Consider the following 15,834-nt stretch of genomic DNA (forward strand, 5'->3'; position numbering starts at 1 on the left):
CTAGGGGAAGAGTGGGGGAAGGAGAAAGGGAAAAGGAGCTGAGAAGATACCAGCGAGTGTCTGGAAGTCTCCAGGAGGGGTGGGAGGAAGTTGTCTTCTGATTAGGCATCTTCTAATCCTTCGAGGACAGGAGGGCCTTACAGGTCCCCTCAGTGGACTTGTTTCTTTTATAGAAGACACTGAAGCCCAGGGAGAGAAAGCAACTCCTCAAGGTCACACAGACAGGACAGCCGTGGGATTAAAACTGGAACCCAAGGCTGCAGGCACAGGGCCAGCGTCCTTCTGGGTCATATAAGTTGCAGGAGGTGTTGAGAACTCTGTGGGGAGGGGGGAGGGGAGGGGGCGTGTGCAAGTTCAGCCCCAGAGTGCTGAACAGAAGACTGTTTTGAGACAGATCCTGAAGATGCATCCAGGTTCCCCAAGAGAGATAGGGGATCGGCTAGCAATGTCTGCCACGGTAGCTGCAATGGAAAACAGCAATGTGTGTGCTATATATTTGCCAGCCCTTTACCCATACCCTAAACTCCTTCTTCCTTTTTCTCTGTCTCCAAGGAACTCTTTGCCTTCCTAATGAAATATAAGCTCCCCGACAATAAGAACCCAGATTTTCTCTCGAACCACTGTCCAGGCAAAAATTAGGGCATATTCTTCAAAATATCGTTAGTGATGGTTGCACAATGATGTGAAAGTATTTAATGTCACTGAATTGTAACACTCAAAATGGCTAAGATGATAAATTTTATCTCGTGTGTATTTTCCCCATGATGGAAAACAAAGAGAAATGCTCCCATCATGTTGACTTCTAAGGTCAGAGTCTTAAGAAAAGGCTGAGAACCCACTTCAGCTCCTTGAAAATGTCACTGGTTCCCCCTCCTCCCCTGAACTGTGTAGGCCTCCCTCCTGCCCCTTAAGCAACAGCCATCCTTTGGTGTAAGTCAGTTTTTGATATCAAAATGGTATTTACACGGAAGCTACATTCATCATCGGTAAAAACAAAGAGCCAAGTTCGCACTCCATCGCTGGACCCATGTAAAAATCTGGGCTTTAATCTGTAGCAGGGCATCTAACCCCACATGCAGCATCCTCACAGAGAAGGTGTCTTCTCTGGTTAAAGTAAAAGAGTGGGTCTCTGGACAGACTTTCAAGAAGAAGGGCCTTCAGGATCCTTTATTGGGACGGGAGCAGTCCCCCACCCCTGGCATCTCCCGAGCACAGTACGCCTCCAATCCCCCAGCTCAGAAGGTCCCCCTCCCAATGAGCTTGATGTTCAGTGAACTTGACCCCAGAGTGAACATCAAAGGCCTTGGGTGGGAAGGGATAAACAGACTGCATCTCCTTGGGATGGGCTTCCTTTGGTACTAAGTCAAGGACGCACATGCGTGCACACACGCACACTCACATGCAGAATCCTGGACTCTCACCACCATCGTCTGTCTCCAAGGTGTCCTAGTCCTCTCCTTCTGCCTCCAGAAGAGTTGTTCCCCCACCATGACACATTTTTCCCTCCCTGGGACCAGGCTCCACCTCTTAGAAGCTCACTTCCGATGTGCGGATGTGCGTGTCCCCCCACAGCCACACGGGACAGGTGAGAGTCTCCTGCAGACGTGCAGCCCATGAGCACATCCCCTCAGAGCTTCTCCGGGGCTCAGGGTGACCCCCCTTCAGGGCTGTTCCTTCTCCGAGGTGTCCCTGTCACCCCAGCCAAGCCTCTGCCTGGCTTCCCAGTCACTGCAGTGCTAACTCGAGCTGCACCAAGGGGTTAGGGATCCTGGTCTAAGGGTCCCTGAGCTTTGGGTTCTTATCACTTGTCTAAAATTGACCAGAACTCATTATAAGCTCCTCAAAATTCCATCTGGGCTGAAATAGCCAAACTGTCAGCCTGAAACTCAAATCTAACCCCTCCTCTCCTCAGGTCACATCCATAGCTCCCCACTGCCCTTAGGACAAACCCCAAACTCCCTGGCAACACGGCCTCGATCGTGCTTGTCCATTTCCCATCTGTCTCCTGCTACATTCCCCCATGAAGCCTCCAGAACCTCTTCGACCCTCTCTGATGCCCTCTTTGTGTCTGCCATTCCTACTACCTGGAACTCACCCCCGCCACACCCAACCAGAGCTCAGCTTACGTGTCTCCCACTTGAGAAAGCCTGCCCTGACTGCCTACACTCCACTCTACCCCGCACCCACCCGATACACCAGCATGAAATGTCCTGAAGAGCAGATGGCTTAATCAGCACTCCTCCTCAACGACGAGCACCACGCCTGGCACGAACTAGGTGCGTAGCAACCCTGCCCGCCTTCTGGGTGTTTCCACAGCCCTGCCCAGCCCTACCTAGCATAGTACCTGTCTCACTGCATTACACGTTCACTTCTCCAACTCCCCCCCTGAGCTATACAAGCACCAGAAGGAAGGGCCCGTAGATGGGTCCCAGCACCCAGAGCAGTGCTGGGCACACGGTTTGTCCTCAGCAACATCAGATCCTTGTAGTGGAGTAAAGAGAATTTCCGCGAATGCCAGGTGCCTGAGCTTCCTGCTTTCGAGTGAAATGGGTGAGGCGGCCACTAGAGGGCAGCAGAGAGGCACTGCCCGCTGCTGCTCCATCCACCCTGTCCCGGGTCCCTGTGAAGACTCAGGTGGCTTCCCCAAACTCTTCCTGATGCATTCTCCTCCCTTGTTCCCTTTGCAGCTCAGGCCTCCCTTCAGGCCTCACTGCCAGCTCCACTAGATTTACTCCAAGCCCATGGCTGTCAGAGAAGTTCTTGGTCCCAGACCTGCCCTCAATGACCCAAGCAAGACCGCCTTCAAGTCTCCAGGCCAGCCTCGGCCCCTGTCCCTGAGCTGATCCAATCCTCCAAGCCCTACCATGAACTACTCTCTCCCACAGAACCAGACTACCAGACTAGGCCAGCAAAATGGTCCCTCTTCCCATCCTCATCTCGACTTGATGCTACCTTTTACCCCCAGCCAGGATCCCCCGGCCCCATGGCTCCCCTTTTCTGCTCCCAAAGGACCCTCTCCCAGCCCTGAAGCAGTCCAAACCCCTTCCAGCTAAACTCACATCTCAGTACAGCTACACTGCATAAAAGACAAAATAGGAAGCTGAGCTAATTTACACTAAAGTGTAAATGGGTGATGGAATCAGAACCCTTCTGAATACTCAGGTCTAAAGCTTCATGTCCTGGGACTTCAAAATCCCTGAAGTCCCGAAATCAAGGAGTCTAGGTCCTGGCCTGGTGACCGATGATGCCATGCATAATGGCATATGCTCTGTACACACCAGACAGATGTTTCAAAGTCCGCAAAAGCTGTAGCCATCCGTTTGGACTATGGCAGCTGTAAGGTTATTTAAAAGAACCAAAACCCATATGCAGATTATTAGAGGTTGATGGGATATGTCCAGTGGCTAAAACCTTGGACGGCTGACTATGCTTCTGACCCCACCCGCGCCTGGGCCACACCCCGGCCCTTGCACCTCCGTTAGAATCCTTCGATCTTTACTGACTACAGACAGCTGTAACCAGAGCAGACACCAAGTCCAACACTACCAGCTACACCTCCTCCTGGGTTAGTCAGGTTTCCAAACCTGCGTTAGCCCCATCCCAGCCATGCCGACATCCAAGCTGTTAATAGTAACAGTAACAAGGAGTGTTAGACCTGTTGTTAGTCAGAAAGAAGTCCACAAGCCGTTAGTTTCCGCTGAAAGGAACAGACCAGGAGGGCAGGAGTTAGTCAAGGTGAAGGAGAGGTTAATTAAGAGCCACTCAGAGCCAGGCCCGGAGCCTGGCGCCCCCGGATGGGCAGGGTTGGCTGTTAGTGGACAACCCCCGAGCGGCAGCCAGGGCGAGGCAGGGATTAGCTGGGTGAGAGCAAGAGTTAGTGCAAAGGAGCCAGAGATTAGCCCACAGAGACAGACCAAGGTGCCTACTGGAGGTGAGGCATAAAATCACCCCCAGGTGTGGCCCTGGCGAAGCGGCTGGCGGGCTCTGGGGAAGGCAAGCTGGGGCAGGGCCATGGGCGGGAACAGGACAGGGAGCCGGGGATGAATTTCTGGTTGGCCCTGAGCGACTGCAGGACCCTGTGGGGCCCTGGGGTTCACGTCTTGCTTCCCACTTCCTCCCCCTGCGAACCCCTGAACACAGGGTCTGTTTTCTTCCCTACCTTCCCAAGTTTCCTGATGTGGACAGCACTTCCCGATGACTTTCAGTGTGAAACATAGCCCATATCTCCTTCCGGTGTGGGGAACTCGGCTCCCCCAGCTTCAGGGAAGGGAAGGGCCCCTCTAGCCAACTGCCGTTGTAGGAAGGGCCCTTCTGATTCTTGGCCATTCCTTCTCATGTCTAGTGATAAGGTGAGAAACCCCTCTTACTGACTTCTGGTGTAAGAAATGCCCCTCTGGCCGGCTGACTTCCTGTACTAAGTGCTCCACTCAGCGATTCTCAGGGCGGAAAAGACCCCTTGCATTGACTTCCTACACAGGGAACCCTCTTACTGACTTCCGGTGTGGGCTACGCCCCCTTTCACTGACTTCCGGGGCGGGACACGCCTCCTACTGACTTCCTGTCCAGAACCATGCTTCTACCTGAACTTCACCCTCGTTTCCCTCCAAAGGGGGACGCACAAGCCCCTTCTCTCTGGCCCTTGGCTGGGAAGAGCCCAGGTCTCCATGCTCTAGACCCACAGGCCTCCACACTCACACCCCAGAGGTTTCCCTGGTCCCGCCCACTCCCCGTGGCTTCCAGACTTCCGCCCAGAAGAGAGATGCTTGCGCTCGTACGGCCGCATGACCGCCTCCTCCTCTGGGCCCCTGGCGTGGTTAATAGGGCGGCCCCTGCCTTAGACCTGGCCCCCAGGGGACTCTGAAATCACAGCCAATTGGGGCAGCAAAGTGGGGCATCTGTCTGCAGGACCAGCCCCAGGAACTCTGCTTGCCGAAAGGAGGGGTGCCCAGAGCTCGGCAGGGCCGGGGGTTAGTAAGAAGAGAAAACGAGGTTAGTAGGGGCTGGGTTAGTAAGTCAGAGCACAGCACCAGCGGACGGGGGCACCTCAGCAGACACACACAGGAGTCACTAGGAGAAAAGGAAGAACACACACAGGTCCATTAGTTGGTTAAGGGATGCGTGGGCTGCAGTTGAGGCACCCCCGGGTTAGACAGGTTAGTAATCGAACAAAAGAGCTGCCTACGGAAAAGAAAGCTTAGAACGAGGAAGAATGTGGGGAAGAGACAGGGTTCAAAGCGAGTGTCTGGCCCCGGGCAGAAGGGTCTGTGTGCAGAACACCCAGAAGGACCAGGACCAAGGCAGGGGACATGATCGCTCCGGTTTTCTGGGCCTCCCAGCCCCGCCCCCACCCCCACATTTTTTTTTTTAAGTATCTGCCATGTGTCAAGAACTTTACATTCATATGCGAATTCTCACAGCAGCCTGTGAGGCAAAGATCACAGTCCCATTCTGCTGCTGAGGAAACGGGTTCAGAGAGGTTAGGTGACTTGTTCAAAATCGTTCAGCAGGAAGTGGCAGACTTGGCGAGTCGTACTTGAGAGCCCTGTCCTGGAATGTGGGTCTGCACAGAGATCCCAGGCCACGGGCAGGGCCTTCTGGAGCGCCGTCGGCCCCCGCGTCCCAGCCCCTCGAAAGGCCCACGAGCTGCAAGTTAGTAGGGTCTGGCTGCAGGGGGTTAGTAGGGCATGCTCGGCCCGGGTTAGTGGGTTAGTTGGTTGGCGGAAGGCCAGGCACCTCGTCACACGCCACAGCGTCCCGGCCGAGCCCTGGGTTAGTAGGTTAATCACACCATGCAGCACTGCGCCGGGCCCTCAGCTGCAGCTCCGGAGGCCTCCCGCCCCCACCAGCCCGGGAGCGGGGCCTGACCAGGGCAGGGGGTCCGCCTCCAGCTCCCCAGCCCCACCAGAATCAAGCTTATGCCTGGACCCTGCCCCAGAGCGTTTTTCTTCCTGATTTCTCGGCTGTGGAGCTCAGGGGCTCTCCCCCAAAACACTTCTTCGATTCCCCTGAAAATAGACCCTGCTGGTCCTGGCCGGAAACCCCTGCCTGGTTCTGGTCAGCCCCTTCCCAGAAGGCTGGATCCTGTCACGCTCAGGCACACACACACACACCAGCACCTTCTCCCAAAAGGTTTGATGCCCCAGTGACATCAAGTCCAGAGGTACCATGTCCAGTGGACACCTCCTCCAGCACGTGCCAGGCTTCCAGCTACTCCGACCACTGGCCTGCCCCCCTCGCCCGCCTCCCGCCACACCAAAACTGCATGGAGCTCAACTGACTCCTAGAACCGATTTCCAACTCCCCGGCCCCTCCTGGTGTGCTGCCTTTTCCAGCCACTGCTACAAAGGCCCCCTCTCCCCCCAAGTGTGTCAGGCTGTGTCATCTCCTATCCCCACAGAAGCCCCACCCAATGGCCCCCTCAGTTCTAAATGATGCCCCGTAAGAAAAGGGCTCTGTTGCCATAAAAGGGGAGAACACTTAACCCTGTCTGTCCTAGAGTACTCAAAATTCCCATCGGCACTTTAAAGGCTCTGATAAGTCCTGCGTTTTAGAAACTGGTTGAATTTGAACTCCCTTTTCCTTTCCTTTCTTTCTTTTTCTTTTTTTGTTTTCCAAGAGCAATGACACCTCCTACAACTTACTTTGGGAATCTCTTCCAGGGACCTGGAAGCTGTCAGCTAAGCCACATCTCTCTCATCCTTTGAGGCCCTGGTTGATTCAGCCTTTCTGGGAAGCCTGTAGAGGTCATTCTGGGACCTTACTCCCACCCCACCCCACCTCCAAACACTCAGATCCTGTGCCTCAGTGGACTCTTCTCTGCTCCCTTCTCCAATTCTCCAGTTGCAATTGTTTGGCTGTGCCATCCTGAAGGTTTCAATCATAGAGCCTCACCAATATCCCCCCTGCAAGCGACCAGCCCAGGAAAGGGCCCACAGTAGGTGCTCACTCCTGATGAGAGGGTACCCCAGGAGGCATTTGGAGCTATGCAGGAAGCAATAAAGTGCAGCCACCTCCCCAAGCTGATTCGAGATGGATATTAAGAAAGCAGGCAGGGGAAGGGCTCATCAGAAGTATCTCTGGATCAGAAGATGCCGATTCGGCAGTTCCAGGGCACTGAAAATAGATAAGCCCGAAATCTAAACCACCACAGGGATGGGCGTGTTTAGTGAGCAAGCTGCTAGGAGCCTGGCACTGTGCAGGCACGTGCCTTCACGGACTCCCCCCTGCGCCACCCAGGTGAGCGGATGGCTTCTGTTCCAGAGTGGCCATCAGACTCACAGAGGTGAGATGACTTGCCCAAGACTGTGCAGCAGGGGACACACCCTCTGGCTCCAAAGCTTAGGCTCTTCCCAGGACATCCTTCTCCTGGGGGTCCTGCACGCTGCCCTGGTCCAGCCAGTTCCATGTGTCCCTAAAGCCCGGGGACCATCCTCGGGCAGTGCCTCCCACACTGAGTCCCTACTTCCCATCCCTCTGCTCTCCCTTGCTCTCTCCATGGCTGTGGGGCGGCTGAGGGGAAGAGGGCTCCCGCTTTCCACATTTCTGGTGACCATCTGTGTGGACTGGATCGTGTCCCCCCAAATTCATAGGTTGCCGCCATCACCCCCAACACGACCGTATTCGGGAATGGGACTTTTACGGAGGAAAGTAAGGCTCAAAGAGGCTCTAAGAGTGGGCCCCTCCTCCGATAGGACTGGCATCCTTAGAAAAAGCAGAAGAGACACCAGACACCTCCTCCTCCCTCCGCCTCAAATGCGCACAGAGAAAAGGCTGGGTGAGGACACAGTGAGAAGGTGGCTGTCTACAAGCTGACGAGAGAGGCCTCGGGAGAAACCACCCCTCACACGCACCATGATCTTGGACTTCTAGCTACCAGAATTATGAGAAAACACATTTCTGCTCTTTAAGCCCCCCTTCCGGGCTGTGGTCTGCTGTTAGGGCAGCTCAAGCTAATACAGGCTCCCTCTCCACCCTGGGAAAAGAATGCCCAGCTTTTAAACTTGCCTATGGAAGCCCATGGGCTACTCCTGGGCAAACACTGGACTCCAGAGCCAGGCTGGACTGAGTGGAGAATGGAGACGGGCACAGGGAGGTGAACGTGCAGCCATGTGACAGGGGAGGGCTGCATGTGCCTGGGGCCTACCCTGCCTGCCTTGCCCCCCAAGGACAGAATCAAAGATCCGTGCAACAAGGAGCAGAGATCTGAGATCCGGCTGGGGTGACCTGACCCCTCGATCCTGGGAACAAGGCCGGATCCAGCCTGTTCCTTTTGGACGGTGGGAACAGGGCCCAGTTTCTGTCTCCCTCTGGCAAGCTCCCCTGGCCTGGGCCTCCTCATGTCTCGCAAACCCTCCCCTTTCAGGATAGCACACCTTCTGCCCCTCCAGCTGTCCCCCAGAACCCGACCACACTGGGGGAAGGCCCAGGCTCCTCCCAGACCCTGCCTGCCTCCTCCGTGTCACCATCAGGCAGAGGAGAAGCACAGAAAAGCCTCATCCAGAAAGCACCCACAAAAAGGAGAAACGCTCAAGGCAAACGGCGCAAGACAGACTCCAGCCGACGGAGCCCAAGAAGCTGGGTCTGCCTCCCTCCCACTAGGCAGCTCCACCCTGACTCCCATCCGTGTGGTCCTGCCCCGTCCTGGAGGGTCCGTTGGGACCCAGCCTTGGTAAGGTGTAGTCAGCAGGGCCTTGGCCCAGGTGGAGCTCCGGCTGGCCTCGAGCAGGTCTGCAGAGAGGTATCAAGTCAGCACAGGGTCAAGACGTGGCCTCCAGGCACAGACAGTAAGGTCCAACAGGCAGGGTCCAGGTGGACATGGAGGGGCAGTGGCCTGCCGGCCTCCCTCACCCCCCTCCCTCAAGCTGCCCTGCAGAGCCAGGGCCTGTCCTCAGCCGAGCGCCAACCAGGAGGGCCCTTTATCCGCAGGGGGCTCCGTCTTAGCAGTTGGGAAAGATGAGGTCTTTGGGGAATTGTCCAGAGTTCCAGGAAACCACCAAAGGCTGCTCCCTGTGTCCAGAGTCCAGAGTCACCCGGGCTCCAAAGAGAAGACCAGGCCAGGAGTCCTGGAGATGTGGCCACACAGAGCCCCCTGGGGGAGAAGCAGCAAGTTAGGATGAGGGGACAGCCTCCATCCCAACCTTACCCCACATTCGGAGACCGTTAGTCTCCCTAGACAGGGTGGCAGTAAGGGCTTTAGACACTAATGACTTTTAGAAGAAACTCAGGAATAGAGTTTCTCCACCCTGGCGGGGCTAGCTCAGGGGACAGAAGAGAAATTAGAGGAGCCAGGAGCAAGGCCAAGGGCATCATGGGCAGGAAAGGGGGCAGGGTTCAGGTGGGCAAAAAGAGCTTTCAGAGTCCCCAGGAGGCTTGGATTCCCTTTACAACATTCCCACAGAGGGGACTTCTGCACCACCCTCCCCCAGTACACACACACACACACACACACACACACACACACACACACACGCACACCTCCCAGGACAGGGAGCTCACTCCTTCGCTGAGACTGTGATAAACCATACTCTCATGTGAAGACCTGAGAGGGTAGAACCGTGTCTCTGGAGCTCAGCTCCGGAACCCCCGGATCCAGCTTGGAGAAGGTGCTTGGTCCGTGTTTGTGCTGAATGAAGGAACATGCTGAAATGTCTGCCGTAACCCACCCACGGTGGTCTTGATTCAGTCCCGCACACCCCCACGAGACCACGCGGAGCAAGCCGTCCAGCCACCTGGCTCCCGGGCCTTCCTGGCGGGGGAACGATCATCCCCCATGAAAGTAAGCTCAGTGCCACTTCCTTCCCCCGTGCTTACCCAGGCTTACCTGGCAGCGCCCAGCCAACACGTGGGCAGCCCAGGCCCAGCTCCCAGCTCCTTTCCCATGCAGATCCCATTCTGGAAGACAAAAGAGCCAACCACGCCGCAGGAGAAAACTGCACCCAGGCCCCCTCCGCAGGCCCGGGCCTGGCCAGAAGTCTCTGCTAACAAGAAGGCGGCCCAGGCACACGCCCCTCTGCCTCCCTTCCTCCCACCCCAGAATGTCCTTGGGATAAGGGGGTCTCCCTCACCCCCCTCCCTGTTCCCCAACAATAGCAGAAGGGGCCCAGGACAACGTAAGACAAATTCAGCTTGGCAACAGCTGAGCGGAAGCAGTGAACAGAGTCAGGAATCCGGGGTTCTGATCCAGCTCAGCCATCCTGTGTAGCCCTGGGAAGTCTGTCCCTCTCTCTCTCTCTCTCTCTCTCTCTCTCTCTGCGCCCTGGGATCCTTCCAGACCTGCATTCACCCAGAGCACACAATACTAACCCACAGTGTGAAGCAGAGAAGAGGAAATAGGGGGGCCCTATGGCTCAGCCTTAGATACTTTTCTGCCCCCATTGAATGCCTGCTAATGCTGACCCAGAATCCTCTCTCGGTTTTGGTTCTGGTGACGGCTAAGCTATCTTCACTCGCTGGCAGGGCTGGGCCAGGAGAGTCAGGGCACCTCTCAGTGTGTGTTCAGAGCTTGCTCTGGGCCCCTGGGACTCAGTGCACAGGTCCAGACCTGGAGGAAAGAATACGGGCCTGGAGTCACAGTGCCAGTGTCCCTGCTCCACTGCCAGGTAAAGGAGCCCTGGGCCAAGTTTTACAATTATGACGACAAAGGGCCAGCACTGGGAAGAGTCACCAGGAGTCCCCAGTCCCCTTCTGACTCCTTCTGACACCTAGATCTATGGGTTCTCGGGATGAGGTCATTGAACTCAAGTCTGTGGTAGTTGCTGATGGTGGAACTGACAAAATTCTAGCCTCCGTGTCAAACAGGGGCGTGACGATCACCCTCTCTGGGGCCCCATGAAATGCGGACAAGGTCTTTGTTTGTAACCTAGAGGGCTAGAAAAGCTGATCACCCCTTTCCCCTCCCGCACGGGAATTCTGAAGTTCTACGCTTCCCTGCACAGACCGAGGGAGGGCAGGCGGGTAGGCTGTGGGCTGGTAAGTTGAAATACTTATCTGCAAGCCTGCTTCCCGGAGGTGATCAGGAATGTTCAGGAAGAATTTGGAAATCCCCTTCTCTCTCCTCTGTCCCAGGACCTTGCTGCACTCTGGAAATAGACCCTGGGCTGCTCAGAGGAGCGTGGCTTGACACAGTGGCCCTTCCCCTGGCTCTGAGGACCCCGATATCAATAAGGCAATGAAGGTTTCAAGGGAAACGTCAACCCCTGGGTCAAGCAGGCAGCTGTCTAGGGGGGCAGACAGGAAGGCATGGGTGTTAAGTGCAGACAAACAGGTGAGACTATGGCTCGCCTACCCCACGTACCCGATGTGCGACTCAACGTTCATTATTCTCCAAGTTTTAGCCGGTGCCTAGCACACGGTGAGTGCTCCCAAAATTGTTTTCACCTGTTGAGAAAATCTCTGTGTAAGACCGATGTCCCAGAAACAGGAGATGCTTCCTGGAATGGGGGTGCATTTACACCAGTAACACAGATCAAATTAAAATCCCGTCCTCGTGGCTGAATAAATAAATGGTCGTACGTTGATATAATGAGAGCTACTCCACAGTAAAAGGAACAAACAATTGTTACATTACGACTTGGACGAACCTCGAAGATGTAATACGTGAGTGAAAGCCAAACACAAAAGCCCACATGCTGTTTGACCCCATGTATGTGAAATGTCCAGAAAAGGCAAACCTACAGAGACAGAAAGAAGATTAGTGGTCGTCTGGAATCAAGAGTGGGGTGGTGGGGATTAACAGTAAGTGGGTGTGGGGGGACCTTACCAGGGCAGGGGAAATCCCAAAATGGCTTTATGGCGATGGGTGCGCAACTTGGTAGATTTGCCAAAAATCACCGAACTGTGCACTTGAAATGAAGATTCCTTCATTTACACCATACTTCCATGAAGTCAGACCCAAAAAAGGATTGAACGATTGATCTGTGCCGTAACAAGAATGAACCTCAAAACATTATCCGGAGCAAAAGAAGCCAAACACAAAAGATTCCATAGTAATGGAACTTTAGAAAACACAAGTCTAGATTCTAGGCATGGAAAGCAGATCAGTGGTTCCCTGGGGCTGGGGCTGGAGCCAGGAGGGGACTGATAGCGAAGGGACACGGGGGAACATTTCGGGGTGCTGAAAATATTCTAGATGTGGATTGCGGTGATGGTTACACAGATGTCTGCATTTGGCAAAACACGTTGAATGAAACATATGCTTTGAATGGGTGCATGTTATTGTATGTAAATTATAACTCAATGTTATTTTTCAAAACTCCTTTAGATGTGATGACAGAGGATAAGAATCTCAAAGGTCAGACAGAGACCTCCATGTGGCCCCAGGGCCTTGGCATCTCAGCTCCCACTAACTCCCACGAACCTTCTCCCCCCACCCCCCGCACTGCAAGCCAAGGTCAGAGGCCCCAGCAGGGAAGCTCTGCTTGAGGGATTGGACCCCAGAGGATTCTAGAGGTCTCTCCTACCTCTGGGATTCAGGGGGTTTCCACCCAAATGGAATTTCATAGCATGAAGCTGGTGTCTGTTACCCCAGGGGTGCACAGAAGGGTCACCTTGGTTGTTGCTTTGATGCCGTTAGGCTCGTGGTGGTCACGTCGGCAGGTCTGGAACCCAAAGGTTGGGCAGGGAGACGCGTCCGGCTGTCACTGAGAGAGAAATAAAGAATAGGGGAATAAATAGGTTCCCAGGGGTATACTGGAGAGAAGCCAGGGTCAGGCCAAAACCGATTTCTGCACTCAGATGCAGATAAGAAGCAAAACAGGAGTGGCGCCTGGGTGGCTCAGTCGGTGAAGCCTCTGACTCTTGGTTTTGGCTCAGGTCATGATCTCAGGGTCCTGGGATCCAGCCCCTAGTTGAGCAGGGAGCCCGTTCCTCCCCTTCTTCCTTTCCCTCTGCCCTCCCTCCACTTGTTCTTTCTTTCTCTCTCAAAATAAAAAAAAAAATAAAATCTTAAATAAAAAAAAAAAGGAAGGAAGGAAGGAAAACAGGAAACCGGGAGGTATCTTGGTGGGGCTGGTGCCAACCTCAACATCTTAACGCATTGGACGGGACCTAGGCTTGATGGCCCGGGGTTCTGTCCTTCTGTGCCACGCCCAGCATGTGCACCACGGCTCTGGGCCTGTCTTCTTATCTGCGAAATGGGATAATAATGGAGCCCACGTCACGAAGCTGCCGTGAGGATCACATGGGATGATATATACTACCTATTAGCTCGCATGCTGTTATTTTCTTACACCGTTAGTACTACCATCACACAAACGGCTCATTAACACCATCTTGGGATAGTCCTGTACCCCCTCAACTCTGTGCCCTCCCTGGTAAGGGAGGAACAGCTCCCAGGGAAATATGCATTGGGTTCATTTTAGGGTCCCTCTGGATTCTTGTCGGTTTTTTGTTGTTTTTTTTTTTCCTGACTCTGGAATAAAATCGCTGCTCAGAGAGCTGGCACACGGGAAATGTTGGCCTAAATTGCTTTGGATGAGTGAGTGCCGAGAAATAACGGAAACCTCCTGGGAATAGGGAGAAGGAGAGGCACAGGAGCGGAGCTGAGGGAAACAGGCGCGTCTGCAGAGCAGTGGAAAGCCCAGTTTCTGGACAAATTCAAAGGCGGCACACACAAACTCAAGTCGCCCTCACAGAAGGGAGCCCCCGAGCTGCAGGGGGGAGGGAAGAGAGTCAAAGAAGGAGAAACAAGGGAAACCTACATGTATTGAGGACAGATGCTAACCAGGGGCACATTTACCTACCGGACAAAAGAATATACTGGGGTTTCTTGTCCCCATTTTACAGATGAGGAATCAGGCTCCAAGTGTCTTGCTCCAACATCACCCAGCAAGAAATGGGGCAAGTGGATTCTATACAGGCTTGTTGAACCCCAAAGGGGGGGACGACTTGTGTTCAAATACAGGATGGGGGTGAAATGGGAAAAGACCCCGGGAAGGCATGTGCGCCCTGGAAACACAGTGATAGCAGCATTAGTACTACTGTGGGGAAACTGGCCCACGATCGCTAAACCACGCCGCGTCCTTTTGATTCTAGCTGCTTCCATGGTCTCGAGGTAACTGATTAAGTCGACATTTAGGAGAGGAGATGGTGGAGTGTAGTCATTACAAACACACGTTTGGAGTCAGACGAGACCCAGGGTCAAGTCCTAACTCTCCTTCCAACTTGCTGTGTGATCCCGAGCTCATCACGCCACCTCTCTGAGCCTCCGTTTCTCAGCTGGAACGCCCAATTCCCAGCCTTTTCACGGGGGTCTCCATGAGGCAGCACCCAGCAAGAAGCGTGCTAAAGGGTCATGAAATTGTAGAGGCGTTGGTTACCATTCATTATCTACTCCATACCCTTGAGGACACAATGGTTCAGTCTGTCCCTCCCCTTCCATGACTCATCCAGCTTTCATAGAGACCACAAGGACCACAAGGGGGGATGGGGATACCTGCCTCATCCGATCTGATCATCTTGGAGAGGGACGCAGAGACAGATGTCAACGCAGAGACAGATGTCACGCTCAGCCGGCCTTTGCCTCTGCCCCAGTGTATCTCTGGCTATCATTCTACACAGCTCCAGCTGACAGATGAGCCAGGGCTCAGAGACTAGAGGAAGGATCCCCCTCGGAACAAAGGACTAGCCTATAAGTTATTCAACTGCCCACTGAACTTGCACAATGGACCCAGTGCCCCAGAAACACCCCCGCCCCCTGCTCAAACAGCTCAAGTGTCACCCGGGAGAGGAACCAAGAGCCCCAATACAAATAAAAGCGAATAGCTAGGGATCAATACAAGATTCAGGGGCCAGGCAAGTGAACTCAGCCAGTACACAGTGGGCATACTAAACAATAGTATCTTTATTAGGCACCTGCTGGCTGCAGGCACTTTATACATGCTGCTTCATTGCCTCCTAACAGCCTTTTAAGGTAAGGCTTATGATTCCCACTCTACAGATGAAAGGACTGAGGCTCAGAGGAGGGAAATTACTTCCTTACTGAAGCTGACCTGAAGAGTAGGCAACCTGGGTAGAAGCATGTATCAGATCCAGAGAAGGGACCTTAAAATTGAAGATGTAAAAAAAAAAAAGAAGAAGAAAAAGAATGAAAACAACTGGCAGGTCCGATGAAAGGGAATGAGTACGGTATGTTTGTCTTTTCCAACCTTCTACAATCATCATCCATTTTATTAAATGTATTAAATTCATTTTTAAAATCACCCAAAATGACAAAATTCTCCTTTGTAATGCAGGCATAGAGAGTGGGTCTCCTAAAGTTCCCGGACGGAGTTTACAGTTCCTTTTGGGGGCTCTGAAGACCAGCTCTCTCCTCGGGGAGAAGTGGAGAGGCAGACCCCGAAAAGGCAGCAAGAAGGATGCAGGATAGATTTCAGAACAGTCCTCAATGGCAAGGATCAGCAAATAATCAAACGCAGGTGTGAAAGGGCATGGGGGATGTTTAACGCCGACAATTCTATCAACGTGGAATTAATCAGTCAGTGCGGGCTGAGTCCAATGCCACCCGAAGCTAGGCACTGGCAAAGTGTACCGGAGGAAACCATTTTGCTGGGACTGCGACACGGTTCGGCCCTGCGGGGGTGGTGGGGGAGGTTGGGGTACCGTTCCCTCCCCCCACGGTCTGACCACCTGCTTGATGAGGGGGAGGAGGGGTCTGAGTAAACATCCAGATGCCCAGCCCCAGCCCAGTCCTGCTGACTCATCCCCTGGCCACGTGGCACGGACATCTGCATATTGGAAGCAACGCCCCTAAAGTCTGAGAACCGCTGTCCTCAGGTTTCCCGGTCTGTCGAGTGGAATTACTCATCTCCGCCTCCCTCCCCCCCACCCCCCGCCAAC

The 15,834-nt window shown here is 54.0% G+C and overlaps 1 long non-coding RNA gene across 6 annotated transcripts in view; it reads right to left on the minus strand.

Moving 5' to 3' along the window:
* Window positions 1–1,139: 1,139 nt before the first annotated feature.
* The window catches only part of LOC105239095, a 15,759-nt gene continuing 1,064 nt past the window's right edge, over window positions 1,140–15,834 (minus strand). The window contains exons 2-10 of one of the 6 annotated variants that reach the window (XR_004629189.1): window positions 13,740–13,944; window positions 13,017–13,123; window positions 12,546–12,638; window positions 11,759–11,913; window positions 11,580–11,669; window positions 11,294–11,376; window positions 9,821–11,078; window positions 9,539–9,622; window positions 1,140–9,088 (exon numbers count right to left, since the gene is read on the minus strand). This is a non-coding gene — a long non-coding RNA (uncharacterized LOC105239095). Of the gene's footprint in view, window positions 9,089–9,474; window positions 9,623–9,820; window positions 11,079–11,293; window positions 11,377–11,579; window positions 11,670–11,758; window positions 11,914–12,545; window positions 12,639–13,016; window positions 13,124–13,739; window positions 13,945–15,834 lie in introns of all 6 variants that reach the window. The other 5 variants (XR_004629190.1, XR_004629188.1, XR_857895.3 and 2 more) reach the window with 5 other exon arrangements.

This window comes from Ailuropoda melanoleuca, chromosome 12 (genome assembly GCF_002007445.2).
Source record: "Ailuropoda melanoleuca isolate Jingjing chromosome 12, ASM200744v2, whole genome shotgun sequence".
NCBI classification, from domain to species: domain Eukaryota; kingdom Metazoa; phylum Chordata; class Mammalia; order Carnivora; family Ursidae; genus Ailuropoda; species Ailuropoda melanoleuca.